At 42.8% G+C, this 16,970-nt stretch overlaps 1 long non-coding RNA gene across 2 annotated transcripts; it reads left to right on the plus strand.

Annotated features, from left to right (window-relative positions):
* The first annotated feature begins 1,043 nt into the window (after positions 1 to 1,043).
* Positions 1,044 to 16,122, plus strand: LOC141417969 (uncharacterized). Of its 2 annotated transcripts, none has more exons than XR_012442578.1 (3): positions 1,044 to 1,233; positions 1,457 to 7,955; positions 14,633 to 16,122. It is a non-coding gene; the product is annotated as an uncharacterized lncRNA (long non-coding RNA). The 2 variants fall into 2 exon arrangements; XR_012442579.1 differs by having other exon boundaries at positions 1,457 to 1,898; positions 14,633 to 16,121.
* Positions 16,123 to 16,970: the final 848 nt, after the last annotated feature.

Below are 16,970 nucleotides of genomic sequence, written 5' to 3' on the forward strand. Positions count from 1 at the left end.
CCTACCTCAGGCACTCCATGACTGGACATTACTTTGATTTCTTCTTTCTTTTTAAAAGTTACACTAATTTGCATTACTTTCTACAAAACATCTATTTATTATAAAATATCTAAATACTGTGGCAGATGAGTTACAAATCTTTTTCTGCATCTTAAATTTGATCCTCTTAAGGTGTAATAACACTACTGTGTTTCATAGATAATGCAACTGTGGCTTATTATCACTCACAATCAAAACACAGAATCATAATTTCCCATAGAGGTTCAGCTGTCAGATATTCAGACTAACCCATGGGGAGCTAGACAACCACGTAATTTTTTTTTCAATTCCAGCAGGCTAGTGATTCACTTTCATAATCACCATGATATGCACACAGAAGAAAAGTCTATTAAAACCCACCTCACAAATACGCAGTCATCTTCAGTTTCAGGCATTCACAGACACAATCTCACAGACCACTTCAAATCTCTCAGTCCTACAGAGCCCTTTGCACAAATCCCATGGTAACTACGTCATTCATGACTTTTTCTAGCATATAATCTCTAACAGACTGCCTCACATCTAAGGAAACGAAGACTCACAGGGGCAGAAAATCAGACACAATCCCACGAACATGACTCCACACAGGGCCCCAGACAGAAAATCAGATCCACAGACTCAGAGCGAGGTGCTCGCCCCAGGTAACTTTGAAGTCTCACTTAAGGACGCATCCCCGGGGATGTCTCTGCTCCTTCAGGTCTGAATCCCCGGACATCCCCACTCCCGTCTCCCCTCACTCTCAACTCCAGAATGTGTTCCTCAGCTTTCTTTAAGAACTTTAAAATCCGTTCTCAGCCACACCAAAGACAACTAAGCCGCCCAGGCTGGGACATTCTCCCAGCAGCAAAGACTAGGCGTTCCGGGAACTTTAGGAAGAAGGGCTTCTGACAGTTCAGCCGAGTTGCATGCTGGGAGGAATAGCGTTTCAACTTCCGGGGAGACGCCGGCTACGGACTACATTTCCCAGAAGTCTCAGGGGGACGGGTCTTTTAGGGGCGGGGCGAATTTGCCTGTGGGGTTGCTTTCTGTGGCCCGGTTCCTAGCTTCTGAGGGGTTCCCGGCTGTAATTTCCCATACGTCCCTGTGTCCACATGAACCTCGGGCTCTGGGTCGCTTTCCAGTGTCCTCAAGGTTCTCGGACCCTGAGTGCCGGGTGGGGATGGGAGGTTCTCAGCGGACTCTTAAAGGAGCCAGGTCAGAAGTGGCAGTGAGTGGGGGTGACACCGGGAGGTTAAAAGGCTGGGACGGGCAGTACGTGTCGTGTCCGGAGCCGCGTGTGCGCGGGCAGCTGTGTGACAGACGGCGTGACAGGGCCGCGGGGTGTCTCCGGGACGTGGGCGCGAGTGGGAGCGTGTGATGGGGTGATGGGTGTGTGTCCTTACTCGTAGGTGTGGTTTACTTTATTCCTGTGGTCCAGTTACTTCAAGGCTGTCCTGGGGCCTGCTGCACTTGGACACAGCGAAGTCTTTACTAAGCTGAACGTTTCAAGCAAGAAGGATGAGTGTTTTAGATTTGGCTGGGGACCCGCTCCTGGGAAGACATGATGGGGGAGATTCTGGAATTAGGACTCCTGAAAGAGGCGCCTCTAGTACATCTTTGGGAGCTAGCTCACATGTTTCAGAGACACTTCGACAAGATCTCTGTCCTCAAGAGTTGCTGTCAACTAGAGAACTCCAGCCTCCCTTTTAATTGTGTGGATGAAGGCAGATGTGACCCTCGAAGGTGTTTTGATTTTTTTTTTCTTTTAAAATTCAGTCTGTTTGTACTCTGTATGTGCTTGTTTCTCGTGATTTTCAGGTTGCTAAGAAGGACCTAGAGGAGGAAGAAAGAATTTGTGCATATTGGAAACCAAGGTTCCTGTAAGTTTATGTTTCCTTTTTATTTATATAATTCCTTTTGCTTGGTTGTGAGAACATTTGCTTTCTTTGCACTGAAGTATCTTGGCTAGTATTCCCTATCCTGGGTCTCCCTTATTAGCCACCTGTTCATATAGCACATTGTTCACATCCTGTAATGAGTACTGATGTTTTAGAAACACACCCCTGGAGATCCTTCCCTCCTTCCCTCCTTCCCTCCTTCCCTCCCGTACTGGGGTTTGAACTCAGGTTCTCACGCTTGCTAGACAGGTGCTCTTACCACTTGAGCCACTACACCAGCCCTAGGGGGCTTCATTTTTTTCAGACAGGATCTTACTATGTGGCTCAATCTGACTTTAAAATCAAAATCATCCTGCTTCAGCCTCTGGAGTGCTGGGATTATAGGTGTTCACAGCCAAGATTGGGTTTTGAACCTTATTTTAAACTAAGATTACTTGGGAGGTTAGTATTTAAGTAGTATTATGTGCAAACTTAAAATTTTTTCCATGGTCATGATTATTTTTTGAGACAGGGTCTTACTATGTAGTTCAGGCTGGCCTTGAACTTGTGATCCTCTTGCCTCCGCCTCCTGATAGCTGGGATTAAAGGTGTGAACCACCATGCTTGGCTCATAGTCATGATTTTTAAGGCAAGGCAAGGTAGGAGAGTTTTTAAAGGAAGACAAAGTTTCAATCAATAAATGACAATTTTGTCTGCTTTGTGAGGCTTCTAGAGGCAGAAATGCAATTGAGCTTTGAGTGCAGGGTTTTATGGTTTGCATCGTAAGAGCAGGGAATTTTAGATAATCTATAGGTAAAACTCTGCGACATTGCCAAGTTTAAGTTGTTTCAGGTCCAGCCTTGTGTGGCTTGTGAAAGGCAGAACTATGTTGTAGTGAAGAGTAAGGTCTGATTGCCAGGCATGATGGTGACACCTATAAGGTGTCAGGAGGTGGAGGCAGGACAATCTTGAGTTTAAGGCCAGCCTGAGCTACATAGCAAGAGTCTGTCTTAAAAAACAAAAACAAAAATAAACAACAGTTGGGAGCAGTGTCTCATACCTGTAATCCTAGCACTTGGGAGGTTGAGATCAGAAAACGGTCATTTGAAACCAGCTGGGGGACAAAGTTTGCAAGAAACCTCATCTCAACCAGTATCTGGGTGTGGCGTGTGCCTGTCATCTCAAGGTATGCAGGAGGCTGAGATCGGGAGGATCCTGTTTTCAGGTCAGCCTGGACAAAAAGCAAAACCCCATTTCCAAAATAACCAGAGCATAAAGGGCTATAAGTTACTCAAGCTGTAGAGTACCTGCCTAGCAAGTATGAAGCCCTGAGTTCAAACCCCAGCACCACCAAAACAACACTAATAACGAAACATCAAAACCTGGCTCTTCCTGTTACTAACTGCATGGAAAATTGACTCAGGCCTAGTCACCCATTTGGAACATTACTTGGAGCACAATTGACTGTGGCCTATGCCACATCTATAAAAATAAGACAAAGTAATATCTGTCTAGTGGGTTTTAATGATGTCAGATAAGTTAACATTTATAAAGCTCCTTAGAACAGAGCCTGCCTCATGATGTGGGCTTATTGAACATTAAGAGTTGCTGTCCCATGGTAATTCTAGATCATTCTCTATCAATTTTTTTTTCAATTTTTTTCTGAACCAAATTTTTATAGATCAGGAGCAACAAAAGCATAAAGCTGATCATGATGGTTGCTTACAAGTTTTAAAAAAGTGACCAATGCTCAAATGGTCTAGAGAAGGAGGTCTTAACTACAGATCTTATGCATTGCTGGGCTTCCAGTGAGTATAAATACTTTTCTTTTTGCGGTACTGAGGTTTTTACTCAGGGCTTCCACCTTGAGCCACTCCACCAGCCCTTTTTTTGTGATGGCTTTTTCAAGATAGGGTCTTGAGAACTATTTGCTTGGGCTGGCTTTGAACCTTGATTATTCTGATCTCTGTCTCCTGAGTAGCTGGGATTACAGATGTGAGCCACTGGTGCCCAGCTGACCATAAACACTTTAAGACCAGTTTTTGTAACTACTTGTCACTATGTTTCTTAAGTGGGAAAATGTCTGTAGTTTCATGAAATGATGAAATGTACTTGGCCCAAAATAATTTAGTGATACTGGTCTAGAACAAAAAGTATGCAATGAGCATGTACAAAATCCGTATTCAGTAATAAGGAAAGAGTTAAGTAAATTGCAGTAAGTCTTGGAATAATACACAAAAAAGAGCTGGGTGTGGTGGCTCATGCCTGTAATTCTAGATACTTGGGAAGTATATATAGTAGGGTGATAGTTCAAGGCCAGCCTGGGAAAAAGAGTTGGCTAGATCCTATCTCAAAAACAAGTCTGTGTGGTGGTGCTTGCTTATAATCCCAGCTATGTGGAAGGGCTAGATAGGGGGATCTTGGTCCAAGGCCAGCACTGGGCAAACAGAGTGAGACCCTGTCTGAAAAACAACTAAAGCAAAAAGGGCTGAGGAAATAGCTCAGGTGGTAGAATGCTTGTCTAGCAGGTGTGAGGCCCCGAATTCAAACCCTAGTATTGAAAAAAAAAGTAGTCAAAAGGAAAAATGTAAATGATACAATATTAAATAATCATTATATTTATGAACAGAAGTATTTGGGAATGTAAGTTATAAGTGAATTCCATTTGGTGAGACAGGGTTTTGAAAGACATTTTGTAAGAATTGTATTCGAAATGTTATTTTAATTAGTCACTCAGGGTTGAAGTGGAGAGGTGCGGCCCCGTTTATTGAGCACTTACTGTATACCAAATACTGTTCTGTTTATGCACATTGGTTTTCTTCCTTAGACTTTGAAGGTAGCTTTCTGCCTTAGTGCTGATTCACAGGAAAATCTGACAGTGAAAGTGTCTTGGTGCATTGATGACAATTGACAGCTTGTAGGTGTAACTAGTTTCAGGTCCACTGATTTTCAGTGTTAGTCCTTTTGGCTCTGTTTTCTTTTTCTTTTTTTAATTTTTGGTAGTATTGGGGTTTTAATTCAGTACTTTGTACTTGCAAAGCAAGCACTCTACCACTTGAACCACACCCCCAGTCCATTTTGCTCTGGTTATTTTGGAGATGGGGTCTTGGGAACTGTTTGCCCTGTCTGGCCTTAAACCATGATCCTCCCAATCTCAGCCTCCCAAGTAGCTAAGATTACAAGTGTGAGCCACTGGTGCTTTGGCTGGCTCAGTTTTCTTAATGACTGAAATATACCATTACTCATCACACAATTTTTTACATACATATTTTCTAAAGGCATTTTCAATCTTTATGTTTCTGATTATGGAATTAATGCAGACTTGGTGCAAAAACAACTTAGCAGACATACAGAGAAGGAAGTTACAAATATATCTCTAGGGTTAGTCATTCTTAATATTTTGGTATATATTTATTCAGTTTTTTTCCTGTGTGTTCATGTGTCTGGTTTGTTTCTGTAGCGTAAAACCACAATAATTGGTAATATAAATGAGTCAAAGGCTCTAGCTCTTAGTTTGGAAAAGAAATCCAACCCAGATATGGGTTTTGTTTTAATATTGAGTATGTTGAGAGGAGAGGGAACTGCCAGTGACTCTTTTATTATTTGAAAGCCTTCAAGTAATTACAATTTTCAGGATTATAGAAATGCTATTTTAAAGTTAGTCATGGGCCAGCATGGTGGTACATAGCTGTAATCTCATCTACTTAGAAGGCAAATGTAGGAAGATCACAGTCTGAGGTCAGACTGGGCAAAAGTACAAGATTCTATCTGAAAAACAAACTAAAGGCAAAAGGGCTGAGAATGTAACTCAAGTGGTAGAGTGTTTGCCTATCAAGCATGAGGCCCTGAGTTTAAATCATAGTACTACCAAAAAAAATTACCTGGGCAGCAAAGACAGGTGTTCAGAAATAGATAATTTTAAGAATTACTTCCAAAGAAATAGCAGTAATCCCCAACATTATACCTATATTAAGTATATTTAAACTATATGTTACAAACATTTTCAAGGACAGATACTAATATCAGAAGGCAGAGTAAGGAGGTTGTAGTTGTAAATATTTGTGTAAACCATCGTTTTGAAGAGAAGAGCAAGGGTATGCCTCCATTAGTTCTCAGCTTGATGCCTCATCAGGTTGTTTTTCTGAGCCAGCTTTGTGTCCACCACATGCATGGTCTGGGAAGAAGGGAGGGTTGCTTTGTATATTTCTGAGAGCCTGTTTTGCTCATGCTATTTACAAGGAATAATGAGCTCAAACCAACCTTTGGGGTTTTACTTAGCAGTATAAGAGAACAGGCCTGAGAAGCACAAATTTTACTGTGAGCAAAATGAAAAAGTGGTTTTAAAAATTATAATGGGTAAAGCACAGTAATATTCCTATCTTTAATAATGCCTAAAACTTATATTTAAGAAATTATTAGCAAGGCACAGTGGCTCACATCTGTAATCCTAGCTATGCAGGAGGTAGAGATGGGGCTCATGGTTTGAGGCCAGTCCTGGCAATAAGTTAGTGAGACCCCATCTCAGTCAATAAGCTGGGCATCGTGGTATGCATCTGTGATCCCAGCTATGTAGGAGACCATAAAGTAGTAGGTTTGAGGTATGAGGCCATCCCCAGGTAAAAAATGCACAAGACCCTACCTGAAAAATAACTGAAGCAAAGAAAGGGCTGGGGTGGGGTTCAAGTGGTAGAGCGCCTGCCTCGCATGAGGCCCTGAGTCGAAGCCCCAGTGCCCCCCCGAAAGAAATTATTGTATACAGTGTAGTGTTTTGTATGACTTTTCTTACTTAGTCTTTAAGGCAACCACCTGTGGTAGACACTGTTCTCATTCCTTAGTTAATTAATTAATTAATTGAGACAGTCTCATTATATAGCCAAGGCCGACCTGGAACTTTCTGTGTAGTCCACCCCACCCTCAAACTTGTGATCCTCCTGCCTCAGCCTCCCCAGTGCTGAGATTACAGGTATGTGCCACTATCATTTATTGATGAGGAAACAGGTGTTGAGAAATCGGTAATCCTGAAGAGTCTGACACCAGAGTCTGTATCTTAATTCCAACCAAATATACAGCCCACATTATTACAAAGTAGCCTGCCTCACTAAATTGGTCATGTATCTTTCTCTGTCTTCATCTGTTAATATTAGCCATACCATTATAACTAATGAATGTGTACTAGGCTATAATCATTGATCCTTTTGCCTACTATTATGAAGCTTCAATTATTGGTTATCAAAAATTATTTTTGGCTAAATATCCTTTACATACATCTTGGGTACTTCTGTAGCTATTTTTTTTTTTTTTTGGCAGTACTGGGGCTTAAATTTAGAACCTCACACTTGCTAGGAGCACTCTATCACTTGAGCCATGCCTCCAGTCCTTTTGCTTTTAGTGTTTATTTTTTGAGATAGGGTATCACAGTTTTGCTTAGGTTGGCCTGGACAACAGTTCTCCAACTTTTGCCTCTTGAGTAGCTAGAATTACAATGTAGCAAGGAGGAGGACCAAAAAAAGAAACAAGCAAATCTGTGTTCTGATAATGTAGGTGGGTAGAGGGGGCATGGCGTAGCAGGGAGATAAAATTTAAAGTATCTAAATGTGAAGGTCACATAGCTGTGGGCGTGAAGTAGCTAATAGAATTGCATGCAGCCGTATGTGGGTTTAACCCATGTACGGGGTTTAATCTGCTTCTGTAACTTGCTTACAAGAGTATATAAGGTGAGACCCCTTTGTTCTCCAGGCTCAGCTTTTGGATGTGAATCTGCTGAGCTGCTGTCGGCATGCTAATAAATATCACTTCCTGAAAAGCCTTGGTGTCCTGTGTCTCTGTTCAGGATTCCTGTAACATTTCTAGGGGCTCATCTGGGACTCAGAGATGGTATTTTCTCCTGCTTATCATCAGGACTCTCATCCCCAAGCTTGTCCAGAGAGTGTTCCACCAGGCTCCATGGACCTGTTGATCTAATGGACTTGCCTCTCCCAGTGTGCTGGAGAGCAAGTCTGTATTGCACAGAGGAACCCAGAAAAGGCTCAGGACCAATTGGGAGCCCTGCCTGTCAGACTGGTAAGAACCTGGGTTCAAATAATAGGCCTGCCCTTAGGAGGCAGAAATGGAGTCTGATCACCTCCCAGCAGACACCCTAGTAACCCTGTCTGGGGTGAAACCATGTCTCTCAGGTTTAGGGAATGGGGAAAGTGTGTGAGACACCTCTGGGAATTAGGGAGGTTGAGCACCCACTAGGTTTTCTCACCAGCAAGATGGACCAGGATGGGGAACAATACTGTTGCAGGAACGATGAGGGAAACAAAGTCACTAAGACCTTTTTTACAGGAGGCAGGGAGTTTATTATGCCAGAGGACTCAGGGGAGATAATTTCTCAAAGCCCTGAGCCCCAATCTGTGTCAGGGGCTGGGTTAAATACTCTAGGTGAATTATGTAGCCAGGGTGTTTTACAGTACAGGGGTTACAGGTGGTCACAGCAAAACAGGTCAGTTATAAAAGCAGGTTGGTTATGGAGTTTGCCCCTTAACGCCTCTTACTACTCCTCCTCCATAGTATGTGGTTACAGTTGCTGGAAACTTTGCAGGGCTAGCAGGTGGCTGCAGTATTGCAGAGCTAGCAGAAGGCTGCTTGTAGACTCAGAGTGGGGAAACCAAGGTGAATACCAGATACAGTAAATCCCAGGAAAATAGCCATGCTGGCCCCAACATTCCCCCCCTTTGATGCTTTGACATTTTATTCATCAAAATGCATCATCTTTTTCTTTTTTAGGGACCCTATTTACTCTTTGGTAACCTTGTAATAGATATAATTGTGTGGCCATGTTTTGTTCCAATATGGCTTCTAGTAGGATCGATACGGACCTCATGACCAGTGGCAGCAAGCATGGGAGTATAAGACAGCCCCACACCATAATTAATATAGCCCCTAACATTGTTTTAAACCCTCCTATTGTAGAGAACCATCCTCCAAGTAAATTATCAGGATTTCATCCTTTTTAAGTCTGAACTGGAACATGAGCAATCTTTTTAATTTTATTTGTGATCTCTTTTATTATCTTTCCCGTATAATGGCATTTTTAGTCCCAGTGGTACATAAGCACAATTCATAGGATGAGGGGTTCAGGTTTGCAAAAGGAACCCAGCATAGAAGCAACTGAAAACAATACCACATCCTGTTAGCTGGAGAGAAAAAAGAAAACTGCCAGAGAAAGCCTTTTGATCTAGCTTTATCCCACTGGGGCAGTTACTGTTATTCCTATTGACCAAAGCAAAGCAAGGTTACAACACCAAGAACAAAGATAGGCAAGGAATGGCAGAACTTAAGTATCACTACAGAACACTAACTATGAAAAACAATAGTCCATTAACTGTTTAGTTGGTTCCTCAGCTTTTGATTTGTGACAAGGGCAAGGCTGAAGATCCCCTCCTCAGGGTCAGTTTGAGTGGGTTGTCGGAGTCTAGTTGTCTCTTCCATTTGGGAGCTGCTTTCTTTACTCAGGTGTGATGGATCTATGGAGTGATTTTTGCCACCTTATTACCATGGGAGTAGTCAGGATCACCGAGTAGGGTCCCCTCCACCAAGGCTGGAGAGGCTGGAGATTTTGCTTTTATCCAAACCTGGTACCTGGCTTAAAGGAATACACATCAGTGGTTAAGCTGACAGGGAGTTTTTCTTAAACATGGCAGTGTAGGTGATTGAGCACTTCTCCCAAACTGTGTATCTGTTGGAGCAAGTTTAGATGTCTATTTAAAAAAAAAATCTCTCTTAATGCGTTTTACTAGTGGGAGTGGCCTTTCAAGGAGAATCTTATAGGGCGAGAACCCAGTGTGTTTGGTGGGGTTGCACCTGATCCTAAGTAAAGCTAATGGCAAGATCTGTTTTCAAGTTAGATGAGTCTCCTACTGCGTCTACTCACCTGAGGTTTTAGAGTCTGATTTATTCTCTCAATCTTGCCTGAACTCTGAGGCTGGTATGCTGTGTGAAGGTTTTAGGTTATTTTTAGTTTCTTTGTCAGTTGTTTAACAACTTTTGCCACAAAAGCTGGTCCATTGTCTGGTCCAATGGAGATGGGGATCCCATACCTGGGAATTATTTTCTTTAATAAGGTGTGGACCACTGTTTGGACCTTCTCTGTTCGGGTGGGGAAAGCCTCTACCCACCAAGAAAAGTTGCACACAATCACCAGAAGGTATTTGTCTTTTCCTCCTGAAGTAATCAGTCTCTTTTTTTTTTAATATATAGCATGAAGACATATACATGAAGAGCAGTAAAAATATATTTAGAGTCTGTGTATTTTAACAGTCCTTTTAGCTGCCAGTTGTATTGAGCTCTGCCTTTTGTGCTCAGGTGTTTGGAGCCAGTGCCTGAGCTTCTAGGACTGAGTCCAAAAGTCACTACTGTATAGCCAGCATATCTTGTTTCCTCTTTGAGGAATCTGTTCCCATCTGTGAAAAGTTTTGGTTAGGCTGAGCTAGGGGTTGGTTACAGAGATCAGGGTGGCTTGAGAAGACCTCATTAATCACCTCAACACAGTTATGGGGGCCCTGCAGCTGACAGAAGGAGTGTCACTGGGTTTAAAGTCTGGACAATTTCTAACTTGACTTACAGATTTTCACAAAGCACACTCTGGTATCTGACCATCCTGGCATTTGTCAACCAATATTGTCTTTTCTATTTCATTAAAGTTACAACAGAATGTGGGACCCAGACAGTTATTTCCCCTCCCAGCATTAGCGTTTCTGCCTCTCATACTAATAGGGCTATGGCTGTGAGAGCTCACAGGCAGGGAGGCCATCCCTTTGTCACTGAGTCCAACTGCTTGGAAAGATAAGTCATTAGCCAATGCCATGAGCCCAGGTATTGGGTTAGGACTCCAGTTGCCATGCTGCTTCTCTCATACACATAGAGAAAGAAAGGCTTCTTCACATCTGGAAGTCCCAGGGCAAGGGCACTGACTAATGCCTCCTTGATGGCACAGAAAGCCTGTTGTTGTTTAGACTCCCAGGTTAGGGGCCCTCTTTTGCCACTCCCCCTTTGTGGCTTTATACAAATCTTTGCTAGCAATGAGAAATTAGGTATCCAAATCTGGCAGAATCCAGCTGCTCCTAAAAACTTGCAGATCTGTCTTCTTGTGGTTGGGGTTGGGATCCAGCAGACTGCTTGCTTTTATTCTGCACCTAGGCTCCACTGGCCTTGGGATATGTGAAATCTCAAGTATTTAAGTTGGTCCTGGCAGATTTGTGCCTTTTTCTGGGATACTTTGAACTCAGCTGTCCATAGGAGATGGAGTAAAAGTTCTGTCCCTTTAAGACAGTCCTGGTGGTTAGTTGCTGTAAGGAGATCATTTACATGTTCCGAGAGGGTGGAGCCAGCTTCCTCTGTTGGATATGCTTTCAAACAGATGCCAGGACAGTTTTAAAGATAGTTGGGGAATTTTGGAGCCCTGTGGGAGATGGGACCAGGTTAATTGCTGTTGCCCCTCTGGGGATCCTCTCATTGGAAAGCAAAGATGGATTGGCTCACAGGTGCCAACTGGATTCAAAGAATGCATCTTTTAAGTCCAAACCTGAGAACCAGGTTGCTTCTGCTGGTACCAGGGCCAACAAAATGAACAGGTTTGTAACCATTGGGTGCAAAGTCACTGTTGCTTGATTGACCACTCAGAGATTGTGCACTGGGTGGTAATCATTGGTGCCTGGCTTCTGGACTGGCAGTAAAGGGGTATTCCAGGCAGATTAGCAAGGTCTCAAGATTCCATAGTTTAAGAGCTTTTTTTCCTCTTTTAATAGTCCCAGTAGTCATTGTTTTAGCCATCAGAATCTTAAAATTGTCCTCAAAAAACTTCTTAAGCCAGGGAAGAGGATGAGTTGCCATTGACTACCATGCATCTAGGTAGGGGAACTGGTCAGGCTGACCTGGCAACCCTATAAATGGTTTTTCGATCTGGAGATCCCTTGGAAGGCCATTCCACTTTAAAGGACACCCAATGTATCTAACAGAATTTTTAAAGATCTTGCAGTGTGAGCTTCACCATGTAATCACCTGTATATCCTTTTTTTAAAAAATTAATTTTACTACTTTTTATTTTTATTTTTTGGCAGTACTGGGGTTTGAATGTATATCCTTTTTTATGTTTATACATTTTTTTATAAACAGTGTTTTAAAAATCAGACCACATGCAGATCTGAACTGTGAATATGTACTCAGGCTATAATAAAACATAAAACTACCATTTAATAAAGTTTAAATTAGCACCTCTCAACATAGGGCAAAGTAGCATATAAAAGAGGAATTAAGTTAACACTTTTGATGTTTAACATACAACACAAGTTATATGTCCCTCTCCTTTTTTTAAAGTTGTCAGGTATACATTGTAAAGGTGTCAGTTTACTCTGGTTTCCACCCATATTGAGACAAAGCACAAGAGGATCAGGGAGCTTGGAAATGAGGTGGGGGGTCCTCAGTTTCTGACATGAAGGGGAGACAGACAACTTTTGCTTCGTCCATCCCTGGCCTTTCTCCTCATGGAGATATTTCAGACGCCTCTTAGCTGTAGTGAGTCTGTATAAGCTCCAGACTGGTGCCCCCCAGGGGTTGCCCTAGACTAAATGAGAACTTCCCTGGCCTCTGGGATCAAACTCTGCACACCATATGGTGACTGAAGTCATACTTTATTCATGCTCTCAGTTATACAATACACATTCATCCAACCCAACAAACCTAGTTTGGAAGGTATTGCAGCTTTCTCCTGCATAATCACAAAAACCAAAGAACCAGATTCAGGAGTACTACTGGGTACCTAGGGAGTGATCAAGCCCCTCTTTTGTCCTCTCATAGATGGGCCTATTCTGATGGACCCAGGTCCTACCTGTTTCGGATGGGTGCTGCTCCAAATTTTCCTGGTTCCTGAGGTCTCTATCCAGATTCTGTTGGCGTGTATGGACCTGAGGCCTCAGACTCCATGGGAAGCTTCCCTAGCCATTGGACTAAAAGTCCAGAGGCAAGCCTCTGCAGGGTCATGTCCTCAGTAGCTGGGCCACAGACCTAACAGCCAGGGAGGCAAAAATGCCAACTTTGGCCTCTCCCATTCCCATCCAGTGCACCAGAAATGTTGTGGGAATGATGAGGGAAACAAAGTCACTGAGACCATTTTTACAGGAAGCAAGGAGTTTATTACACTAGGGGACTTGGGAGATAATTTCTCAAAGCCCTGAGCCCTGGTCTGTGTCAGGGGCTAGGTTAAATACTCTTTAAGGTGTTATGTAACCAGGGGTTTTTGCAGTATAGAGGTTACAGGTGGTCACAGCAAAACAAGTCAGTTACAAAAAGCAGGTTGGTTACAGAGCTTGACCCTTAGCCCCTCCGCCTCCCACTATCTCCCCTCATAGTATGTGGTTACACTTGTTGGAAACTTTGCAAGGCTTACAGGTGACTGCAATGCTGCAGAGCTAGCAGAAAGCTGCTTGTAGACTCAGGATGGGAAAACCAAGGTAAAACCAGACACAGTAAATCCCAGAAAGCCAAGTTGGCCCCAACAATACAAGTAAAAAGAAAGCACTTTGGGTAAAATGCAAAAAACCTCCAGAACTGGGGGCAGGGGTTGAGCTTTTCACTGGAAATAGCCACAACCAAGGTTAAGGGATGGATAACAAAAATTCAGTTCCAAAGAGGGAGACTCACAAGAGAACAGATGCATCATCCACCATTCCACCCTCTGGAAATAATTTAAAAGGTTTTTTGTTTGTTTTTGAGAGTGCACTCTTAAGTGTGTGTGTGTGTGTGTGTGAATTTGTTTAAAGCATTGGGCAACATTTAATTTGCTCCTGGAATTCCAGCTCATCTTATGTGTGCTTAAGTTGACATTTTTTTCTGTATGCTTAATTTGTAAAATATGTGTGTGTGTGCCTGCAAACTGCATGGGTGTGCTGTGTGAACCTAAGAGAGGCAGGGAATGAGAAATAAGACACACATAGACATAAAACAGAAAAACTGGGGATGGGAGGGCTGCACATTTCTGATGGGAAACATGAGCGCCTACCTGAGCCAGAGTGTTTATTTTATAGGTCAGTACAAGGAAAAGACTCAGGTAAAATCAAGCTTTAACAATTCTTGATGCAAGGTGAAAGGAGTGAGGTTTGGTGGGCTAATTTTCCTAAGGCTGTAGAAGCTTAATTACAGCCCATCAGTTTTGGAATCATCAAGGCATGCAGGACACCTTATCTAAGGGATTGATTGATCTGGCATCAGGGAGTCTCCTAACAGTTCTGGTACTTTATCTAGTTTTGCATCAGGGGCTGGGATGCAGACACAGCAGGTTGTATTCTTCAAGGAGATGTGAGAACAAAGGTGAAGACACCAGGTACTGGGAAAAATATGGTAGGAGAAACTGCAAACTTCTACATGGAGAGGCTGTGCAAACTCCATTATTCCCAGCCCAGGATTCATGCCTGGTCCCCAACATGTGTGTATGTGTAAGCATCTTCAAGATGGTTCTTAAAGTGCTATTATAAGTTTAATGTGATATTCAAGGTAATGAAGAACCAGGGTGTTTATTTTAAAGATCTCTGTTATAAACCGCTTAAGCTTTTTACATACGAATATGTAAACATGTTGAGGATGGTTCTTATTACAAAGTCAATGTAAAAAAAATTGTTACTCTGTTCTGCTACCTTTAAGAAAACCAGTTTTGAAACCCCACTGGAGGGGCCCTTTTGTTACCTTGTCTATCCCCACTGTAGTTAAAGTAGCAGAAATTGCTCCCTGGATCCACCACAGCTGAGTAAAGCCAGCCTGTCTGAGTGGGAGTGCATCACTGATTCAGCCTCACCATGCAAGATCACCCTCCGGAACACTTGTGCCCTTCCTTGGCAGGACCCTGCTTCCCAGGAGACAACAGGGGACTACCAACAATGGGACAACAGCTCTGTTGTAGTCACTCAGGAAGCTGACTAGTCTACACACTGCACACTGACAACACACTGATGACACTCTGCGGAGGCTCGAACATGGGATGCATCCTGCTCTCCTCTACACACTTGGACTCTTACTGTAGCAGGGAGGAGGATCAGAAGAAAACAGACTAGGCCTGAGTCCTGAGAAAGTAGCAGGGAGGTAGGAATGGCATTGCAGAGAGATCAAACCTGAGAAATCTGAACATGAGGAAGGTCACGTAGCACCAGGGAGGGGAAAGTCACGTAGCACTAGGGTAAAGTAGGCAATAAAATTAAATATAACCATATATGGACTAGACCTTGCTTTTTGCTTCTGTAACCTGCTTGCAAGGGTATATAAGGTGAGACCCCTTTGTTCTTGGGGCTCAGCCTTTGGACATGAGTCCGCTGCTGGTACAATAAACATTGCTTCCTGCTAATTGCCTCAGGAGTCCCGTATCTCAGCTTGTAATTTCCCGAAACATTACCTTTTGGGTTGACCCTTGCAAGGTCTCCCCCATGTGCTGAATGTTATAAGAGAGCCACTGTTGGGACCTCTGTGCAGCCATACTTTGTATCGTGCACCCACCAACAGATCGAATGGTACATTGATTGGCTCATATACTCCCCAGGTTTGCGAGGTTGCCGGCAAGCGAGACTGTAAGTCATGGAAAATGGTGCAATGGGTCACGTCTTGGGAGCATGTTTGATGTTACCCTGCCTGGTTTCCCTGGTATTTTGGTCCATCAGGACCATTATAGAGGCCACTACAGAGAGAAAAACAGCTGCCCATGCAATGATGCTATGAAAATACAAACCCCTAAATCAGGATGATGCTCTCTGATTGTAGGTGGGGCTGAGCATCAAAGGGGAGAATAATGTAGCAGGGAGGAGGACCAGAAAAGATACAAACACATCTGTGTTCTGATAATGTAGCAGGAGGGAAGGGATGGCACTGCAGGGAGATAAAACTTAAAGAATGTAAATGTGAGGAAGATTCACAGCACTGGGGGTGAAGTAGCCAGTAGAGGTACCTGCAACCATATATGGGTTAAACCTTGCTTTTTCCTTCTGGAACCTGCTTGTGAGTGTATATAAGGTGAGCCCCCTTTGTTCTCGGGGCTCAGCCTTTGGATGTGAATCCACTGAACTGCTGCTGCTACACTAAAAATAAATATCGCTTCCTGAAAAGCCTTGGTGTTCGAGATTTCTGTAACACCATCACACCTGACTTGCTTTTGACACAGGACCTTACAGGCATGTACCGCCATACACAGCTTCTCTAGCTATTTCTAGTTCTATCTCTAGAAGTAGAATTTTGGGTAAAAATTTATTCCAAATGCAAGACTCTGTGACAGTAATGCTTGGGCTATCATACAGACTAGAAGACCTGGTTGTTATCTTGAAGACAAAGTATTCATAGAATAAGTGTGAGGCATCCAGCGACAAAGGCCAACAGGCAATCCAGGTGACCTGCCTTAGGAACTCATAGGAAGGTAATTGCAGGTACTAGTGTTAGGTCATGACCAACTCTATAGAGGCAAACAGGAGCTTATTCTGTAAGTTTTAGCCCATATAAATTTTATTCTACTAATGTTAGCTGCAAAGTGAAACTCATAAGATCAGGTGATTAAACAGTTATCTGGAGGCTATCATGTCTAAGACGGTTCACATGTAAAATAATCCATCTGTGGAGAAGACATGAAAGGAAGCAAGATCAAGGGCTCTCATCAATATATCCAAGACATTGCTTGGGGGAAGTGAAGCCATTTTTCTACACAGGACATGGGGCATATTTGAAATCATACAATTAATATATTGCATGGCCACTATTACAATTATGCAGAATACCTACACAAAAAGAACATTGTGGCCAGGCATGGTGATGCATGCCTGTAATTCCAGCACTCCAGAGGAGGCAGAGGCAAGAGGATTGAGAGTTCAAGGCCACCCTGGACTACATAGTGAGACCTTCTCGAAGTAAAAAAATAAAAAACAAAAGCATCATAATCACAATAGAAAATGAATGTTATTAATATATAGATATCTAACTTTCTAAATTTTATTTATTGATGTCTGATTATCAGTCTTTGTATATTGATATATACATATATCAGTGCAGTCATACTGTACATCCTATAACCTA

The sequence above is a fragment of the Castor canadensis genome, chromosome 16 (assembly GCF_047511655.1).
Source record: "Castor canadensis chromosome 16, mCasCan1.hap1v2, whole genome shotgun sequence".
Taxonomy (NCBI): domain Eukaryota; kingdom Metazoa; phylum Chordata; class Mammalia; order Rodentia; family Castoridae; genus Castor; species Castor canadensis.